This window comes from Tachyglossus aculeatus, chromosome 22 (assembly GCF_015852505.1).
Source record: "Tachyglossus aculeatus isolate mTacAcu1 chromosome 22, mTacAcu1.pri, whole genome shotgun sequence".
Classification (NCBI taxonomy): domain Eukaryota; kingdom Metazoa; phylum Chordata; class Mammalia; order Monotremata; family Tachyglossidae; genus Tachyglossus; species Tachyglossus aculeatus.
The window spans coordinates 37,818,419-37,824,721 of NC_052087.1; positions in this window are offsets into that span (position 1 = coordinate 37,818,419).

Consider the following 6,303-nt stretch of genomic DNA (forward strand, 5'->3'; position numbering starts at 1 on the left):
TTTGAGCGAGCCACAGAGCACTTGGTAGATATAAAACTCAATTATTTTTTTTTTTTGGCGGGGATGGATAATCAGAAAATATCAGCAAGAGGGACTGAACTTTGAGCGAGCCACAGAGCACTTGGTAGATATAAAATTCAATTTTTTTTTTTTTGGCGGGGGGTGGATAATCAGAAAATATCAGCAAGAGGGACTGAACTTTGAGCGAGCCACAGAGCATTTGGTAGATATAAAACTCAATTATTTTTTTTTTTTTTGGCGGGGATGGATAATCAGAAAATATCAGCAAGAGGGACTGAACTTGGAGCGAGCCACAGAACACTTGGTAGATATAAAACTCAATTTTTTTTTTTTTTGGCGGGGGGTGGATAATCAGAAAATATCAGCAAAAGGGACTGAACTTGGAGCGAGCCACAGAGCACTTGGTAGATATAAAACTCAATTATTTTTTTTTTGGCGGGGATGGATAATCAGAAAATACCAGCAAGAGGGACTGAACTTTGAGCGAGCCACAGAGCATTTGGTAGATATAAAAGTCAATTCTTTTTTTTTTTGGCGGGGGGTGGATAATCAGAAAATATCAGCAAGAGGGACTGAACTTTAAGCGAGCCACAGAGCACTTGGTAGATATAAAACTCAATTTTTTTTTTTTGGCGGGGGGTGGATAATCAGAAAATATCAGCTAGAGAGACTGAACTTTGAGCGAGCCACAGAGCACTTGGTAGATATAAAGCAATTATTTTTTCTCTTTGGCAGGGGGTGGATAATCAGAAAATATTGGTAGATATAAAACCCAATCATTTTTTGTTTTTGGCGGGGATGGATCATCAGAAAATATCAGCAAGAGGGACTGAACTTTGAGCGAGCTACAGAGCATTTGGTAGATATAAAACTCAATTCTTTTTGGCGGGAGGTGGATAATCAGAAAATATCAGCAAGAGGGACTGAACTTTGAGCGAGCCACAGAGCACTTGGTAGATATAAAACTCAATTATTTTTTTTTGGCGGGGGGTTGATAATCAGAAAATATCAGCAGGAGGGATGGGTTACTGAACTTCGAGCGAGCCACAGATTTTTTTTAACAGGTGGACTTCCACAGACATGTGGAGAGAGAGAAGGGAAAGGTGGGGAAGAAAAGAAGCAGGGTGGAGAGAGGAAGGCGATAAAGCCTACATTTTGCCGTACGTTTATTGGGTCGATTTCCCCCGAAGACCGGTTTGGGATCATTTTCTTCAAGGGCCTTGAGATATTTCACAGGGCCATCCGTTTTTGCCCTTCTCAACCGGTTTGGGATCATTTTCTTCAAGGGCCTTGAGAAATTCCACAGGGCCGTCCGTTTTTGGCCTTCTCAAAACAAAGTGTTTTTCTTTACGATACAGAGTCTCAGAGGGGTAAGGCTAGGCCAAACTGTATTAAAAGTTTTTTTTACTCGTAATCAAACTGAATCCAATATTTTGTTCTTGGGTCATATGAGCTTGTAAAAAATTACACTTCTGGCTTTCTCCCCCCAGCGCCCCGGGACTTCTAATTTTGCGGTTCAGGGGGACGCAGCGGAAAGAGCCCGGGCTTTGGAGTCAGAGGTCGTGGGTTCAAATCCCGGCTCTGCCGCTTGTCGGCCGTGCGGCCTCGGGCAGGTCACTTCTCTGGGCCTCAGTGACCTCATCTGGAAAATGGGGATTGAGATGGTGAGCCCCACGTGTGTCCAACCCCACTGGCTGATATCCACCACAACACTTAGTACGGTGCCTGGCAAATAGTAAACACAATACCACAATTATTCTTTTGAGCCTGTACCAAATTTCAGTAAACTCCACGACTTGGATAGTGAACACTTAATACCACAATTATTCTTTTGAGCCTGTACCAAATTTCAGTAAACTCCACGACTTGGATAGTGAACACTTAATACCGCAATTATTCTTTTGAGCCTGTACCAAATTTCAGTAAACTCCACGACTTGGATAGTGAACACTTAATACCACAATTATTCTTTTGAGCCTGTATCCAATTTCAGTAAACTCCATGACTTGGTTTTCCCCTTTCTCCCACTTCTTTGTTTTTAACTTTTTAGGTCCTTGGAGTTATGTCCGTGTCTACAAAAGAGTCTGAAATCAGTCACCACTATACTGAAATTGATTTGATTTTAATAGTTAGGGGACACCGGTATTCCAGTCCACTTGACAGACCTATTGTGTCCGCCCACTGGGGAAACTCCACCATCATTAAAGCAGGGGTGGAAAAACGTTCTCTCTCCCTACCGCCTCTAATCCGGCAACCCCAATCATTTATTCAGCTCTTAGAATGGAAAAAAATACACAGAAGATAATAATAATAATACTAATAATGGCATTTGGGTCATATGAAATGTCTTGGAGCTTGTAAAAAATTACACTTCTGGCTTTCTCCCCCCAGCGCCCCGGGACTTCTAATTTTGCGGTTCGGGGGACGCAGCGCGGCTCAGCGGAAATAGCCCGGGCTTTGGAGTCAGAGGTCATGGGTTCAAATCCCAGCTCCGCCGCTTGTCGGCCGTGCGGCCTCGGGCAGGTCACTTCTCTGGGCCTCAGTGACCTCATCTGGAAAATGGGGATTGAGACGGTGAGCCCCACGTGTGTCCAACCCCACTGGCTGATATCCACCACAACACTTAGTACGGTGCCTGGCAAATAGTAAACACAATACCACAATTATTCTTTTGAGCCTGTACCAAATTTCAGTAAACTCCACGACTTGGATAGTGAACACTTAATACCACAATTATTCTTTTGAGCCTGTACCAAATTTCAGTAAACTCCACGACTTGGATAGTGAACACTTAATACCGCAATTATTCTTTTGAGCCTGTACCAAATTTCAGTAAACTCCACGACTTGGATAGTGAACACTTAATACCACAATTATTCTTTTGAGCCTGTATCCAATTTCAGTAAACTCCATGACTTGGTTTTCCCCTTTCTCCCACTTCTTTGTTTTTAACTTTTTAGGTCCTTGGAGTTATGTCCGTGTCTACAAAAGAGTCTGAAATCAGTCACCACTATACTGAAATTGATTTGATTTTAATAGTTAGGGGACACCGGTATTCCAGTCCACTTGATAGACCTATTGTGTCCGCCCACTGGGGAAACTCCACCATCATTAAAGCAGCGGTGGAAAAACGTTCTCTCTCCCTACCGCCTCTAATCCGGCAACCCCAATCATTTATTCAGCTCTTAGAATGGAAAAAAATACACGGAAGATAATAATAATAATAATAATGGCATTTGGGTCATATGAGATGTCTTGGAGCTTGTAAAAAATTACACTTCTGGCTTTCTCCCCCCCAGTGCCCCGGGACTTCTAATTTTGCGGTTTGGGGGGACGCAGCACGGCTCAGCGGAAAGAGCCCGGGCTTTGGAGTCAGAGGTCGTGGGTTCAAATCCCGGCTCTGCCGCTTGTCGGCCGTGCGGCCTCGGGCAGGTCACTTCTCTGGGCCTCAGTGACCTCATCTGGAAAATGGGGATTGAGACGGTGAGCCCCACGTGTGTCCAGCCCCACTGGCTGATATCCACCACAACACTTAGTACGGTGCCTGGCAAATAGTAAACACAATACCACAATTATTCTTTTGAGCCTGTACCAAATTTCAGTAAACTCCACGACTTGGATAGTGAACACTTAATACCACAATTATTCTTTTGAGCCTGTACCAAATTTCAGTAAACTCCACGACTTGGATAGTGAACACTTAATACCACAATTATTCTTTTGAGCCTGTATCCAATTTCAGTAAACTCCATGACTTGGTTTGCCCCTTCCTCCCACTTCTTTGTTTTTAACTTTTTAGGTCCTTTGAGTTATGTCCCTGTCTATAAAAGAGTCTGAAATCAGTCACCACTATACTGAAATTGATTTGATTTTAATAGTTAGGGGACACCCGTATTCCAGTCCACTTGACAGACCTATTGTGTGCGCCCACTGGGGAAACTCCACCATCATTAAAGCAGCAGTGGAAAAACGTTCTCTCTCCCTACTGCCTCTAATCCGGCAACCCCAATCATTTATTCAGCTCTTAGAATGGAAAAAAATACACGGAAGATAATAATAATAATAATGATGGCATTTGTTAAGCGCTTACTATGTGCAGAGCACTGTTCTAAGCGCTGGGGGGGATACAAGGTGATCAAGTTGTCCCACGTCTTAATCCCCATTTTACAGATGAGGTAACAAGATAAGGAGATAGGGTCTCTGGCCCATCCGTGGCTCATAATATCAATCAATCGTATTTATTGAGCGCTTACTGTGTGCAGAGCACTGGACTAAGCGCTTATATAACGGGGGGAGTCGAACGTGAAGGGATAAGCCCCGCCGGGATCTCAATATAAGGCTAAATTCCACACACCAAGGCACGAGCCCACTCTTTTAGACTGTGAGCCCACTGTTGGGCAGGGACTGTCTCTAAATGTTGCCAATTTGTACTTCCCAAGCGCTTAGTACAGTGCTCTGCACACAGTAAGCGCTCAATAAATACGATTGATGATGATGATGATGAGCGGTAAAAATCCATCTCCGTACGCGAGGGCTTGTCAGAGAGACTCCTCGTCCTTGGGTTTCTTACCGTTCAAGACAGGACAATCCCGGGACCAAACTTCCGTGATCCCAACACCCCAAGGGGGATGAGGGACCCTGGGGGAGGCAGGCCTTCACAGAGAAGCAGCGTGGCTCAATGGAAAGAGCCCGGGCTCTGGAGTCACAGGTCATGGGTTCAAATCCTGGCTCTGCCACTTGTCAGCTGTGTGACTTTAGGCAAGTCACTTCACTTCTCTGGGCCTCAGTTTCCTCACCTGGAAGATGGGGATGAAGACTGTGAGCCCCCCGTGGGACAACCTGATCACCTTGTTAACCGCCCCAGTGCTTAGAACAGTGCTTTCCACAAAGTAAGCGCTTAATAACTGCTATCAATATTAAATCCTGGCTTCGCCACTTGTCAGCTGTGTGACTTTAGGCGAGTCATGTAACTTCTCTGGGCCTCAGTTCCCTCATTTGGAAAATGGGGATGAAGACTGTGAGCCGCCCGTGGGACAACCTGTTCACCTTGTTAACCTCCCCAGCGCTTTGAACAGTGCTTTGCACATAGTAAGCGCTTAATAAATGCTATCATTATTAAATCCTGGCTCTGCCACTTGTCAGCTGTGTGACTTTGGGCAAGTCACTTCACTTCTCTGGGCCTCAGTTCCCTCATCTGGAAAATGGGGATGAAGACTGAGCCCCCCGTGGGACAACCTGATCACCTCGTTAACCTCCCCAGTGCTTAGAACAGTGCTCTGCACATAGTAAGCGCTTAATAAATGCTATCATTATTAAATCCTGGCTCCGCCACTTGTCAGCTGTGTGACTTTAGTCAAGTCACGTAACTTCTCTGGGCCTCAGTTCCCTCACCTGGAAGATGGGGATGAAGACTGTGTGCCCCCCGTGGGACAACCTGATCACCTTGTTATCCGCCCCAGCGCTTAGAACAGTGCTTTGCACATAGTAAGCGCTTAATAAATGCTATCATTATTAAATCCTGGCTCCGCCACTTGTCAGCTGTGTGACTTTGGGCAAGTCACTTCACTTCTCTGGGCCTCAGTTCCCTCACCTGGAAAACTCCCTAGCGCTTAGAACAGTGCTTGGCACATAGTAAGCGCTTAATAAATGCCATCGCTATTATTATTATTATTATTATTAACAAGTGACCGGCACATAGCACTTAACAAATACCACAGTTATTATTAGGTCACACAGCAGGCAAACGGTGGAAGCAAGCAGCGTGGCTTAATCATTCATTCAATCGTATTTATTGAGCGCTTACTGTGTGCAGAGCACTGTACTAAGCGCTTGGGAAGGACAAGTTGGCAACATATAGAGACAGTCCCTACCCAACAGCGGGCTCAATGGAAAGAGCCCGGGTTTGGGAGTCACGGGTCATGGGTTCAAATCCCAGCCCTGCCAATTGTCAGCTGTGTGACTTCGGGGCAAGTCCCTTCACTTCTCCGGGCCTCAGTTCCCTCATCTGTCAAATGGGGATGAAGACTGTGAGCCCCCCGTGGGACAACCTGATCACCTTGTATCCTCCCCAGCGCTTAGAACAGTGCTTTGCACATAGTAAGCGCTTAATAAATGCCATTATCATCATCATCATCATCATCAGTGACCTCATCTGCGAAATGGGGATGAAGACCGGGAGCCCCACATGGGACAACCTGATCGCCCTGTGTCTTCCGCAGCGCTTCGGTGCTCTGCACATAGTAAGCGCTTAAATGCCACGGTTATTAGGTGCTTTGCACATAG